The sequence below is a fragment of the Notothenia rossii genome (assembly GCF_949606895.1).
Source record: "Notothenia rossii genome assembly, chromosome: 11".
Lineage (NCBI taxonomy): Eukaryota > Metazoa > Chordata > Actinopteri > Perciformes > Nototheniidae > Notothenia > Notothenia rossii.
Genome location: NC_136910.1, coordinates 46,973,463 through 46,989,194, shown reverse-complemented (window position 1 = coordinate 46,989,194; position 15,732 = coordinate 46,973,463). Strand labels below are relative to the sequence as shown.

General features: G+C 43.2%; 1 protein-coding gene across 3 annotated transcripts in view; it reads right to left on the bottom strand.

Moving 5' to 3' along the window:
* The window catches only part of exd3 (exonuclease 3'-5' domain containing 3), a 51,720-nt gene that overhangs the window by 1,874 nt on the left and 34,114 nt on the right, over positions 1 to 15,732 (bottom strand). The gene's annotated exons all lie outside the window — the stretch shown is intronic.

Here is a 15,732-nt window from a genome sequence, read left to right as displayed (position 1 = left end):
ATGAGTATTCTCTAAATTATTTAAGAAATGTAGCTCAAGCTGTAGACTGACTTTGTTTACATGCATGCACACATATACAGAGTAATCAGATTAAGGTAATAGTTTGATTTAACTGGAGTCTAGTTTGTATTGAACAGAGATAATATGAGATGTGATGTAAACACGTCAATCTTTAAATAATATTCTCTTAAAATAATGAATCTCAGATTTTCTAAGAATTTTCTGTTAGTATGTGCTTGTTGTTGTCACTTTAGACGACATCATTGTGTACCATGACAGGCTTCCTGCAGGTTTCACCAACTCAAATGTAAGACTTTTTAAGACCATTTTGAATAGAATTTAAGATCTATTTCACGGCAAGAAAGTATGATGGAAAATTGCTATGAAAGAAAAAATATGTAAATGTATTCTTGTTCAACATAAGAACGATGACTGAACATAACAGCATAACAGTACACAGAACTGTGTTAGCGTGTTAGACAAAAAGTGTGTGTGTGTGTCTCTGTGTATGTGTGTGTGTGTGTGTGTGTGTGTGTGTTTGTGTGTGTGTGTGCAGGGCCGCCCCTCGCCAACTTGTGGCCCCACGCAAAGTTATATGATGAGGCCCTCTGTGTCGCGAGTGTCGACGCTGCATTTGCGGCTCAGTTGAGGCTCCCTCCGCAAGATGAGGGCCCCCTCCGGGAGGTGAGGCCCCACGCAGTCTGCGTGATCTGCCAGTAGGGAGGGGCGGCCCTGTGGGTCTGTGTGTGTGTGAGTGAGTGACAAGAGCTATATTCAGAGCTCTGCTGCCTTCATGCTGTTGTATGATTGGTGTTTAGCCACCTTATTTAGCGTCCACAGAACCTCCGCTTTTAGGGTTAACGTTGTAGACCCAAACGTCGCCCGGAGGTCCCCCGATGTTGTTGCGGGAGCTGCTGCACTAGCTAACACTGCACTAGCTAACACTGCATTAGCTAACGCTGCATTAGCTAACACTGCACTAGCTAACGCTGCATTAGCAAAACAAACGCTAATTTTGTTTGCAAAAGGTGCAGCGGGCTTCAAACACGTTCCCCTCCACTGGTTTCAACCAAGCACTAAATGAGATGTTTTCCAACCAAATACGGTTGAACTTACACTTCCCCATAATTATTTGTAAGTAGATTCGAAGATAGCCGCAAGCTGAAGCTTGGTTGCTAGTTTACTAGCTGGGTGTTTCTCCGATAAGGGGCCGGGGGAAACAAAGTTAGTGATTACTGGTTCCATGTTGATTTATTTCAATACAAATTGTTTTGGGGGAACTGAAAGGCTATTACCGTACTGGTTACTTTGCAGCCCGGACATTTCCCCCAAAACACATTTAGACAGATTTTTAAGACTTTCTATCTTTAAGACCTTTCTTATTTTTTTGATCATATTTAAGACTTTTTAAGGCCTTAAATTCTAATGATCACATTTAAGACTTTTTAAGACCCCGCGGGAACCCTCCATGATACAAATCCATTGAAAGACAAGAACATGGCTGTGCTCGGTTTTCAAAAATTACAAAAATATTGGCACCTCCCACCCTCCCCAGATTTGAAATGAGAAATAAGTGGTAGGGCTTCATTTTTACTGGAGTATATGTGTATAGTGTATTTTACGCTCCTCAGTCATATTGCAGCAATGTGTGTGAAACTGTAAGTCTACTTTAGTAACGCTATGTTAACTGTAGCTAGCAGAGTTCACCTGTCAGACCTTTGTTAGAAACCAGCTGTAGACGAGGGTCTTAAAACCATGTGTTGACCCATTCACACTGATGGCAAACAGACATTTTTCCTAAGTGGCAGCTTTGGTGTGAAAGGGGCTAAGTGTTAGAGATAGATCAGATCAGTGTGTGCGTTTACGCCTCAGTGGCGTTCACATGTCCATGCTGTCCCGGCTCTGCCTGGTGGAGAGCTCTCTGGTGGGACATTAGTGACCCCTTGTTTGCCGGCCCCTAACGTGCACACACACTCGTCTGTGAGCCGTCCTGACAGCACCTCGGTGCTAAAAGCCTTGTCAACACACCTGAGCTCCACCCAGCAAACAGCATTCCACTTAGAGGTGGGCTGTAAATCAAAGAGTCAGATTCTAAAGCCAGTCTGTCTGTCTGTCTTTGTCCAGAAAAAGTTAGACAACAACGGCAAATCAAGAGCGTAGCACCCACTCTAGCGACAGTGCGTCCTCTCCTCTGTGTGCACACGCAGGGTGCTGTTTGCCTCTGTGGTGAGTGAGGTCAGCACAGGAGAAAGCGGCTAGACAGCGGAGGTGAGGGAAAAGCAGAGGTGTCATCTCCTGTCCTATCTGTGGGAATGAAGCTCATCTCTCCCTCAGCACACTGTGGATCCTCCTCTTTGTATTATGCCTCACACACACAGACACAAATTCCCCACACAGACAAAACACTTTACAATTCGCACAGGCTTCACTACAGTGCGCATAGGCCGCATGCACACGAGTGCTCGCAGCGCATACACATGGCTCACACATAGGAAAACAGACCCAGCTATTTGCTCAGCTCACAGTTTCCCAGAGTAGAGCAAGCCAGAACCTGCTCTGAACTCTCAAGGCTAGGCCACGGACGGGCAGGCACACACGCACAGCGGCTCACACGCACGCACAGCGGCTCACACGCACCTGCAGCGGCTCACACGCACGTGCAGCGGCTCACACGCACGCACAGCGCCACACACGCACCTACAGCGGCTCACACGCACGTACAGCGGCTCACACGCATGCGCAGCGGCTCACACGCACGTGCAGCGGCTCACACGCACGTGCAGCGGCTCACACGCACGTACAGCGGCTCACACGCACGCACAGCGGCACACACACGCACGCACAGTGGCACACACACACGCAACCTGGATGGAAGTCACTCTTTCTGTAATTATTCAAAACACAACTAGCTACAAATGAAAAGATCCTAAAGAGATCAATAAGACAAGGAAATAAAGAAAATATATATGAAAGAAGTGAAATTATTTAAATAAAAAAAAATTATGACAAATGTTGCATTAGGTAACACGCATCAAAGCAGAGGTGAGGGCCACAAGTTTGATGATTTTAGAGTTGACAAGATACATTTCTTTTTAATTTAACATGAACAATAACGACTCGGGAATTCATGTGGATTCAAGCCTATCAATTTGAAAATACTTGGTACCTTTCATTGAAGACTAAAAACATTATTGAAAAGTGTGCCATGAATCAATTTATTTCGCTACATTTCATCAATCAATTAAAGTTAGCGCTATTCATTCTTTACAAGTTGGCATCTTATTCCCAAGATCCACTTTGTTTTGATGCAATCCGTCAGACTTATTGCATGTCTAGTGACAGAGTGACAGCATTGTCAACAGAGCATAGTTTTGCATGTTTGCACAAGCAAAAGATCATGATTATGTTTATGAAGAAGCACGACATCTTCAGCTTCTGTCACCTGACGAGTTGGAATGAGCCCACGCATTCAACCGGACCACACTGTGTTTCAAAACACAAGTCTTTCAGGCGCATTTCTTCTCTAACCACATATCACAAGCTTTCCCCTAGGGCGGTGAATGTACCGACCAAGTTGCAGTGATGATAATGTTTTTTCCTCACAGTTTGACAGCAACTAATAACATTTCAATACTATCTTCCCGTCAATGTCCTCACCAGGCTTTTCCTTGGAAGGCAAAGCCAATGGGCCTAACGTTTCAAAAGAACATTAATAAATGAAATCAGCAGAAAAACTTGTATTCAAATTGTTTTATTCTACCCTAAAACATTTGAGGCAGTTGCTACATTGCTGTATTTTTACTCTGCTTCTCTTTTGTTCTGTGTTTTTCAGGGAACCTCCTGCATTCTCACACTCCGTGTGGCCACGCCGGAGAAAGAATGCTCCTTGCCGTGACAACAAAGGCTATCTAAGTGTGATACTGTGTTTCAAAGGATGGGAGGTGGTGGAAAAAAAAAAGAGGAGAAAGGGGGATAGTGGAGAGGAGGTAGGAAAGTGAGGGAGGGAGGGAGGGAGGGAGGGAGGGGGGTGGGAGATTTTTCCCTAACGTTCTCAAACACACACACACACGCACACAAACTGGCTCTGTAGGCAGCTCCCATGGGAAAATCCTAGACCAATCTCACAAGGCGGTGCTTTTAGGGCAAATGTAGGTCACATGGTCACAGTAGCCAATTGGGCTCTAGTGATTTGATTTAAATTGTGGTAAGTCAGGTAAGGGGCAGCGTGGGAACAGGAGGAGAACGAGAGGGGAGGAAGAAATGTCGTTTCCCTTTGAAAATGTTGTCTTTTCCTTTTTCGATGTGAATCTCAGGTCCGAGTGAAGGTTAAAAATACTTGTTTTACTGTCCAAGGTTGCTGTGGTCTAAAACATATATACAGTATATAAGAAAAGGCCAGCTATTTCTAACTACAGTATCCCTTCCCGGGAAACAGAAACAACAGAGATTCTTTGTTTTTTCCGATCATCATGTCTGGGAGATTCTGGCATATTTAGTTCCCTGTCAGTCTGTCAGGCAGATATAAATATTTATCGCCACTGTAAAATGATACAAGTCCATTTTAAGAGGGATGGCAAGCTGAACTGGAAAAATCAGCCTCATAATGCTGTTGAAAAGATGACGAAGGGTGTGGAAGCATTGACCTTATTCTTGCCTTTCCCAAAAAGTCCCAAGGTCGTGCTAGGTGATTTGGATTCCCTCCAACAGCGATCGACACTCTCACACATGGGCTCTTTACTGACGGATGCAAACGGCGGAAAAGTGACCCCCTTTTTCATTATATTCTGCTGGGCGGAAGGAAGGAGAAAGTGTGGAAACAGCTTGCCTCATTTAGCACTCTTCCACTGAAAAAGCTGACATCAGTTCAGTGTTAATCATTCAATCAAGTTATCTTTGACGCAGTATAACAGTCGAAAGTCTGAAATGTAATACAGCTGACCAAAGAAAATAAACTCTCTTCACTTATAAACTGCAGTCATAAATATGTTGAATTCAAATCTAAAAGGCTTTCCTGCTAAGACACTATCCTGCAATGAAAAATAAAGTATCCTTACATTTGCTACAAGACACCAGAGTTTAAAACGTGTCCGGATAATGGTAAAGTTAAACAATTGATACCTCTCTTATAATGTTAAATACAAATTGAAATGATAAAATGAGGGTACATGAGTGAGTGAATAACTTAAGTCAATTCAGATGGGCTTCATGGCCATATTATTTATCTGAATCGACTCAAAAAGACAGGGTTCTACAAAAGAAATTGGAATGAAATGTTGACCACACTGTAGAATATGATTCACACAAATGTAAAGAAAAAATAAATCCTGTCTCCAGCTTGGCTATTAACTCTAACTGTAGAATAAACTCTTCCAGTAAATGCTGTATCCAGACACCTGGAGCAGGGGTCACTCTCCTGCTGCGCTGACCTACTAAATGTACTTTCCCACAGTATCCTGAGGGTATCTGGCCAGTGTCTCTGCGCCGCAGTCTGAGGTAATTACCGGCTCTGTTAACTAACCATTACCACCTGACAGCAACCTGAACTTGGACCACAGTCGAGCCTGTCTGGGCTTGACATCACACACACCTTCCTGTGACTCACTTCACTCGCACATACTTCGCATGCATGCAGAAGATGTAAAAACTCACTGGCGCACACCCTTCACTGACTCACGTTGCACCCACTCATTTCACCTGCAACCACATTATTTCCTTCCTGATTTTCCCAGGGATGCATCAGGTTGATCTACATATGACTGAACGCTTGATGTTTGTTTTACTTTGTGCATACATGCTCAACTCCAGTGAAAGGGTTCTGAATTCACCCCAGACAGAGGTGCCTTGGTCACGTTGCTTTATTATTTCAACACTACTTAATTGCTCCTTGTGCTCCACTCAGTCAATTCTCTGAGGGTGGAGGGGCTGTGACCCCGACCGCCAACAGCCACTTATTTTTGCCGATAAAATCCATGAATACATTCTCTAATGTTTCTCTATGAACAGGCAGGTCAAGAGCTAAATCTGCTTATTTCCCTTTATATTCAAAAATAAGAAGGTCTTTCTACCCAGTAGGAAAATATTGATGCTATAATGTCCTCTAACTATGTATGTATTTGAATGTTTACTATGTTTGTCAGTGGCGTACCGTGTCTATCACAACTGGACCTTCTGTACACACACACACACACACCCACACACCCCCCCCCGCCGCCGCCACTGCACCTAAAGGCATGTGTGGCGTGAGTGTGTGAGATATGGGTTCATTGTGTGCCATACATTTTTGCATACATTCACAGTAAATATTTATTCAGTATGATAGCTGTCTAACAGAAGTTAAATTCATTTCTCACGTATTCTGACAATGTACTTAACCCCAAATAAAAGAACCCAATAAAAAGAGTTGTTAAATAATAGTGAAGTCACGTTGTAATAGCAATAACTCATCTCTCTCTCGTTTTATTTTTGATCTTTGCTAAAAGCCACTGGGTCAAGTGTCCATCTTGGGTTGCCGTCCGGAGTTCTCCAATGGCGGACCATCTCGCACATGCGCAGTACCGATCGGGCAGGGGGACAGATCGGGTAGTGACAGCCATACTAGCCTGTATACATGCTTATTGCACAGCTAGCATTAGCTATATTTACCTTGTTTACACTTAGCGGTCCTATGTGTTAATCTGTGTATGTTACACTTGCATGTATGAGAACATTAAGTGCCTTGTAACTTCTTTTTTTATAGTTTCACTCCGTTTGAATGTCAGTGGACTGCAAATAAGTCAATAAAGGAGCATGGCTGCTCATTCCCTGGCTCTCAAAAGAGTTTGGCTGGCTGTTTAATCTATGTTCACACTGAGACAGTACAACACAGAGAGAACAGTGCACCTATTGTGTAAGTACATACAAGCAGGCCACACAGTATGATCACAAATACATCAAATCTGTTAAAAATGTGTTTTTACAGTCTACATATGTGTACTCAGGCTTGGAGAAACTTGACATGTTTTGGTATGTGTCTGAACCTCTCTTTATTGCTTCATTAAAAAAACAGATATTTCAACATGAGCCTACTTTGTTCATGTACTGTTGAGGTTAATGTCAGTAGTTGCGTGCTATAATGTATTTACAAAGTGTGAAGAGGAGGCAACTTTAGAATAGGGAACTACTAACTTATTGGTTATGAACAAGACTTCACTTTGAAATAGGGAACATGTTCTTAGATATAAATATCTAATTTTGAGTTATTTAGACACAATTAACACTTATAGTTTCATGTCTTGTTACATAACAATAGATCATATTTGTTAAAGGAATTTTGGAGAAACCAGCTCGAGTGCGCTAGAATTTGAAAATACACAGCCGGAAAAAATCTGCCACTTCCTTACAGAGCCCCTCCTCCAACACACACGAACGTGCACATGACCAATGAGGGCACAAGATAAGTTTGTGCACAGATGGAAGGCTGACAGGCAGGTAGGCCATCCAGTGAAAAACTTTAGCCGGGCCGGCTGAAATGATTGGTCGTGCTTTTTACAGTACTACGGCTTCCACAGATGACATTGTTTTTTGGGATTTTTTGTCAAAGCACTTCAGATATTCATTGCTATCGGGATGTTAAGAGCATTCCATGGAATAAAACAACAAGTGTATCTCGAGCCGGTTTCTCAAACTTACCTACCCCACCTTTAACTATAAAGTGTTACCAAACGATATTCAAGTTGGCAGGTAATATTGTGAAATGTATTATATTGATCGTTTCATGCTTACCATACCATCAATATTATACATTTAGAGTTGTAACATGTTATTAGAGGCAATACAAGATGACTTTATGTCCTCCAGAAAACAGAGACACTTTTCTAATGTTATGCGTTGCTCCCTCAGTCTGATTAACTCTTGCCCAATCCCCCTTCGTTTTTTTTCTCTAGTCAACCTTGTTATCCACTTTCGACCATTTTTTCTCACCCTCCACTTGGCCTCAACGTTTCTGCCTTTTCTTCCTTCCTTCAGCCCCTCTTTATTGTAGCTCACTAAAAGGGGTAATGAAGAAGATAATAGTCCAGAGTCTAGCAGATAACAGTCTATCTGTCACACAAATAGTACTAATGCTTTCCCTTGGCTTGGCTCAGTCAGTTCATTCTGTTTTTCACCCACTCAACCTTCAACCTCAACCTCTATATCTCCCTCTCTCCCACTGAACCCATGTCTTCTCTCTTGTTCTGTCCTTTGCTTGAAGCTCCCTCTACCCCCTTCCAGTGTCCCCTTCAATCTCTCTCTCTCTCCTTCTCTCTAGCTGTCTCTCACCTCTAACCTCTTTCTTTTCTCTCCATCTCCAAGTACTCTTTTTCTCTCTGTCTCCAGACGCCAGATAGCTGGGGCCGCTCTGAGCCAAACAGCTGAGGAAAGCAGCGCTCTGAAAAGGTCCGTTGACAATGCTGCTCACCGGGTAGTGGGGTTTTGAAGAGGGATGAAAACAGCTAATCTCAAAAATATAAAAAAGATGGATTAAACCGCCAGCCAGCCTCTATTGATATGTAGCTTTTTGTGCATTATGGGTTAAAACAGCCAGACTAAACACTGAAGTTGGAGGGACAATGCGATAGGAGGCAGATGACATTAAACACTTGCCCTACTGTGCTTTTCAATTGCACTAGTTCATTTCCATGTCAGTGTTGGGTTGGGTCACAACTGAAAAAATGCTCGGTGCTTCAGATGTGCAAGTCAGCCAAAGATGAAACAAATAGTCAAATATTGATTGGACAGAAACTCAAACCTAGGAGTTGTAAATTAGCTCCGAAATTGTGAGGATTATTTGTCAACTAGTCAGTGATTTAAAAAAAAAAAAAAACTTTAGAGGGTTGGTAGAAATGGTGGCACAAACAGTTTGTTTTTAGGCGTTACAGCCAGACTTATGAATGTAACGCCTAACATCTTTAATGGACACGGTAGTGTTTTTGAAAGCTACAAATCCATCATTGGTAGCATTTGTCAACATCACCAAGGTTTGAAAATCATGGATAGTAATTTAGGTGGAAAAATATTAAATGTCAGAATTGTAGAACGGCAATACAAAACAAGACCTATTTTGTTGCAGACATTACATAAGGCAGCGAGCCTATGTGTCATCAGGACTTTCTATTAACTCTGACAGCGTCTCCAGTAAGTGTTGCAACTGTAAAAATAAACTGGAAATAAGCCCTCTGACCCCGAGAGGTCAGATATAACCCTAGCTTATTTTCATACAAGAAACAAAACAGTACTATAAATTGTTCTCACAACCTAAAGAATAATGTTTAACACTTGTCTGCATAATCTTGGGAAACTTTGGGATCCTTCTCTGGTGGGTTTTGTGATTCTTCCATATGTGCAATAAAAACAACTGCTTCTCTGAAATATAAAACATTCATGCAGCTGATAGTTAATATTGGTCTTTTATAGCAGACATTGTCTATGCAATGTGACGTTTAAACTCAACTGAAATATTATGCACATTTTTCCGATTGGCTTCATGCACCCATTTAACCAGATATGGTTACGACATGCAGTTATTTCCTCGACATGCGCTGACAGTTCTCAAACTGTCAATCCACCCACACGCAGCAAACTGAAATTCCATCCACTCAACCTGAATCCATCAACCTAACACACACACACACACACACACACACACACACACACACACACACACACACACACACACACACACACACACACACACACACACACACACACACACACACACACACACACACACACACACACACACACACACACACACACACACACACACACACACACACACACACACACACACACACACACACACACACACACACACACACACACACACACACACACACACACACACACACACACACACACACACACACACACAGGAGAGCCATCAGCAGATTCCTTTGCCCAACGTTTATCGCTGCTGGCGCATATTTCCTGCTGCAACCCCTCTTCTCTTGCGTTTTTTTTCTTTTTCTCATGTCTTCCTGATGTAAAGGCACGCAGGGAATGTTATTGTAATGCAGAGTGATTCACTCAGGACTGTAAATATTGACAGTGGTGACCGTTGTGGCTGCCTCTGCCGGTCTGTTCTCTCCTGAGGAGCTCTGAGGGAATGGAGGGGAAAACGGCTCTCTCAAATGACGGAAAAGGTGTCAGCAACTCATTTTACAAACAGGTCGACCTTCGAATCGGCTAATTCTGCAGCTAGAGGTAAACACTGCTGGCCAGATTCAAACATGTCTAGGCTGGTATCTTTTTTAATCTTTTGTATTTAGACAGCTCCCAAGCCGGCTCCAAATGAAGAGTATCGGGTGTCTCATTTAGTTGCAATGGGCAAGTGTGCAGACTAAGTGAAAGACCATTATCCATTATGGTACCAACCCAAGCTGTTGGGAGCTCATTTTAGTTTCTGCACCCGTCTTACTTAGGGCTGCCAATTGCAATTGTCTTGGTTGTCTCAGAATTACAATAGCATTTACGTTTGTTTGAGGTATTTATGACAGGAATGTTATGTTAGATCTGTTTGACACGATAAGGAGATTGTTTCAATCTGCCGCTCTTTTCCATCTCTTCAACAAAGCATCAGTGCTTTTTAAAGTCACACAATTCATTTGCATTATCATTCATTTGCTAAATAGTTTTTCCTGGCATTTTGTTTTCATCAAAACACCAACAACTCTCTAAAAACACATTTAGCAATTGTACTCTTCTCTTTCTTTAGTTTCCACTCTATATATGTGGAAATTGAAATTGCACAAGGACAAGAGTTTTACATTATAAAGTGTCTTTCATTGATTTATTATGGGTCATTAGGAGTTTTAGCTACGCATTAAATTCCTAATAGGCTGCTATAGCTGAGCACAACACATGAGTAACACTACACCCAGTGCATTCAATTTGTATCAATACCTCAGCTGACCAAAAATGGGTTCAAGAAGGTAACGTACGTCTTGGCACACTAAAAAAAGATGGGGTGAATCTCAGAAGAAAGGATTTTACAGGGACAACAAATTACCAAATACTCCGTGGGACTATGAGGAGAGATGCTGAGCGAGATAGCAACATCATTACTGCTTCAAAGCGACACACACACACACACACACACACACACACACACACACACACACACACACACACACACACACACACACACACACACACACACACACACACACACACACACACACACACACACACACACACACACACACACACACACACACACACACACACACACACACACACACACACACACACACACACACACACACACACACACACACACACACACACACACACACACACACCTCAGAGTCATCATATGTATTATCAGCACACACACAACTCACAGTGCATTATGGGAGGTTGAGATGAAGGCAAATAAAAGCGGAAAGGGGCTCAGGGTTAAGTGGCAATAAGGATGTAGAATAAGACATCAGTGTGTCTGGTGTGTGTGTGTGTGACTGTGTTGAACCTCACATCAAAGGGTCTGTGGAAGTCTTGTTCATGTCAACAGGAGACACGGGAGAGGAACCAGTATTAGAAACACAGAGAGGTAGAGGGGGAGGTAAATGAAAAGAAGAGGGGGTGTGGGGGTAAAAAGGAAGCAGTACACGATGGGGAACAAAGGCTGAAGGGAAAGCGAGGACCGAGGTGGAGGAGGGTAAGGGAGGGTTAAGGAGAAGTGGGTCGGAGGTGAGAGGTTGGGGTATTAGGGCAGCAGAGGGGTGGGGGCCCGCGGTAAAAGGGGGTTCACCTCTAGTGTGAATGCAATGAGGTAAAACCAAAAGAAAGGATGGTGGAGAGGGTTCTTGTGTCATACACCCACTTTAATTCCAACCTTCCTTCCCTCCCTCCCTCCGCTCCTCTGCCCCTTCCCTCCCTTCCCTCCCTTCCTTCCCTCCCTCCCCATGCACCGCCGCTGCTCCCTCTCTGCGACCGGCCCCAGCAAATTCCCTAGGGCCAGGGGCAGTCCCCTTTCAGTCTCCAGTGACACAGTAATTAGAAGTGTGGGAACTGAATCCGTCCCTGTTTCTGAGCCCCGCACCCCTCCCTCCCTCCCTCCCTCCCTCCTTTCGCTGGCCCTCACCCCCTCCTTTCCAGGTCCCGGCTCCTATACCCATCTCCTCCACTTCCTTTGCCACCTCTTCTTTTTGCACCCCACCTTAGCTCTCATTCTCAGGAAGTAGCATCTGCCCTCAGAAAGAAGTGTTGCATGAGGTTAGAAAGAACATTTGGTGACATACTTGGAGGATATTGACCTCATTTATATTTTATTTTATATTCTGATATTTTATAGTTTTCCATTGTTGATATAAGCTACACTGATCAGTTAGTTGTTTGGTCAATAAAACATCAGAAAATGTAGAAAAATGTCGTACGTCCTTAGATGTCTTCCCCCCCCCCCACAGTGAAGAAACAAGAAGAAAAAATGTAAGTAGATGAATTCAACTTAAAAATATATATTACTCAACCTGATTCGTCAATTCTAAAAATGGTTGGTGATTCATTTAATGGTTTGGCAGCCCTACTTTAGATATAGTTGTGATTTAGAATGACTGATATAATGTATCACCTACTAACTGATTCAATTAAATCTAATGAGAGCCCATATTGGCTAATCCTCATGGGCCACCTGTGATGTCCATGGGAGCTAAACATCACACACACTCACACACATACACACTCTCTACCCCTTACCCTTCATTCACCCCCCACCTCACCCCGCCTCCTCTACAGCCACAGAGTCCCCTATCTCTTCGAACAGAGCAACGCTGTCCCCCCTGTCAAGCCCACCCCAACCCCCCCCCCCCCCCCCCCCGCTCGCTATCTCCGCGGCGATAACCATGGGAACAGCAGCACTGTGGGAACGGGCCACCAGTTGACCAAAATAGACAGCAGGAAAATGGAGGGAAAGAAAGAAAGAAAGGGCTACATCCAAGGAGGTGTGCGTGTGTGTGTGTGTGTGTAGGCGGTCCATGGGATCATCCAGACCGACAGGTACCCAGCGCTCCAGTCACCTCTGGTTTCCCCAGGCAACCAAACGGACGCTGAGTAGCTTGAGTTGCTACATTAATTCATTTATGGATACGCAGCTTTGGTTTGAGTTGGTGGGACAAACCGAGCGCTTTCTTTCTCACACACACTCTTAACGTGCCTAGAGTCACTAGATAGCAGCGTCCCATGCAAAATAAGACTACACCCTAAACCACAAACACCCACACCCTAAAGAACACTAATACTACACCAACACACACCCAGTCACGCCCGCAACCACGCACCTCTCAAAGCACACATGGAACACAGGAAGTCAGTGTAAACGTTTACATCAGAAGGAAGGAGATAACGGGAATGATTGGCTTTCAAACGTTTGATGGTAAGGTTTGTACTAGAAGAGATTTATAAACCGAAAACAACAAAAATATTACAAATTAGGCATTAAAATATTCTTAGTCGAAAATAAGTCTTGACTAGGATAAGTCATAATATTATGTTAGCTTGTTGCCTTTTATTTAAACAAGGTCTCTCCACATTAATCATCATCTCATTGCATATCGTCTGCAATTGGTTCTTATATTTGAGAGCCAAACCTTCCTTTAAACTAAGGATTTTAAACCCTTAGTTTATAATCTAAGGTCTTAACGGGGCTCATAACCATAGAAAGGATGGTAGACATCAGGGACGTGATTCCCTCAAATGATAATAACCTGCTTGAATACACACTCCTGTACATACCAGGATGATTACAAAATACTATAGCTTATCCGTGTATTATAACTCCATACTTATTGCTGGTATCACAATAACTGTTATTGGCTACGTATGGCTATACAAATCAGGAATTAGACTTTTTTTTGCATTGCTCTTGATGCCTTTAAACAGCAGAAAGGTATGTTCGGCGCATAGCAAATCTGCTGGTCTCCAGAGACTCCACACAAGAATACATGCATGAACACACGCTTCTCAGAACTCCTGGCATGAGTTAAAATTCTGGGCTGCAGTTCCTATGAGAAACATTGGACACTGGCTTTCCTTTGCCTGAAACAGGAGGAGGAGGAGGAGGAGGAGGAGGAGGAAATGGGGAAAAGACGCAAGTTGCGCATCATCATCTTTTTTTTTAACCCTACTGTGGGTCTAATTTTCCATCCCATTTATATCCTGCCTGTCTCTCAGAAGCTTAGAAGTCAACGAAATGCAAACTTTTGGCTTCCGCTTTTATTTTTATCTCCCTTTCTCTCTCCCCGAAACGCTTAACATCTTTTCTCTGAACCCTCTCTCTGCCCTTTTCTCTTCTGATTTCTATCAATCCATTTACCCTATCTATCCATCCACACTGCCCCCCTTTGCTCTTTCCGGCCTTTCCCAGGCCAAGCAGCCTGACCTCCCCAGCCTTCTACCTCTTTCCTACCCAAGGGGGGAAGTTGGGGGTGTTGCCTGTGACCATTCCCACCCGCAAGGACTTTCACTTTAATCTGACTCTGTGAGTAACAGAGGAGAGAGAACAAAACACAGAAACAGTGTGTGAGTGTGTGTGCTTGCCAAGCCTGCAGCTCCCAAAGCAAACAGACTTCTAACCTCCTGATAGCATCACATCACGCAAACTACAGGCTTTGGGAAGAGCCACGGCAAGACTTGGTTCAACGTTTTTAGGGCAGAGCCGACCTCACATTCCCAAGACCTACACATGAACGTACAAGCCGTGCAACACGAAGCGAACGCAGGTCAGAAATGTAAAGAATGTTCACAGAATGTACAGGCCTACACCCAGAACGTAAACTGTGAAAACATGCGGTTGCGATGTACACAGCTTCACACGTCAGAGACGAGCGAGAAAGCAGCGATATATCAGAGCAGCGTCAACTGTAAAAAAAACAACACATGCAAAGTACAGTAGATGAGTTCACAAACCACAGACTGTGGGGGGTTACCATCTATTATCTCTGTCTCAATGAGGTTTGAGTTGAATTGTTGGCAACCCATTCTCGGAAACTAACACACAGCGTGCACATACACAGGGGTGTCGAAAAAAACAAACTCAGCCCACAATGGATGGGTTTATTGTTGGAAGGCGACAGAGGTGAGAGGTTCCCAGTTTTGTTGTGGGTTTTAAATCCCATTGGTTGCATTAACTGCATTTAAGGGACACTGAAGCTGTTGATTAGTTTATGATTGATGGTTCATTTGGAGCAGGATCTAAATTTGCCATTCAGATTTTACAGGAACTGGCACATCTGACTGACTAACTTCAACAGAATTCTGTCATCTTTTTTATCTTAATAGTTTAGAAACTCTAAAAACAAAATCCTTTCAATACCTCTACTCTTTGGTGAATGTAAGAACACAGACGGCACACATTCTTCACACAGAGAGGCAGCAATCTGAGAGGGAGCTAAAATGATGCCGTTAATACCCCAACATTAGCAAAGCCCAGCAGGGAAGGATAACTTGTTTCCTAAACTCCTTCAAGCCATACTGGATGTTGTTATTGTAAGCAAATACCTGCACGGTATGAAGTGTATTTAATTCTCAAATGTTTTTATACATTTTTGATCAGAGCTGCCAGTTGATAGATTGATAGAAAGATAACTGCCTATTTTGATAACTAATAATTATCAAATAACCTTCCCATGCCAAACTAAATCTGTTTTCAGCCTCTCAAAAGGGAAGACTTCCTGCTTCTCTGTGATGAACATTACACTATACTAAATATCTTTGGATTTC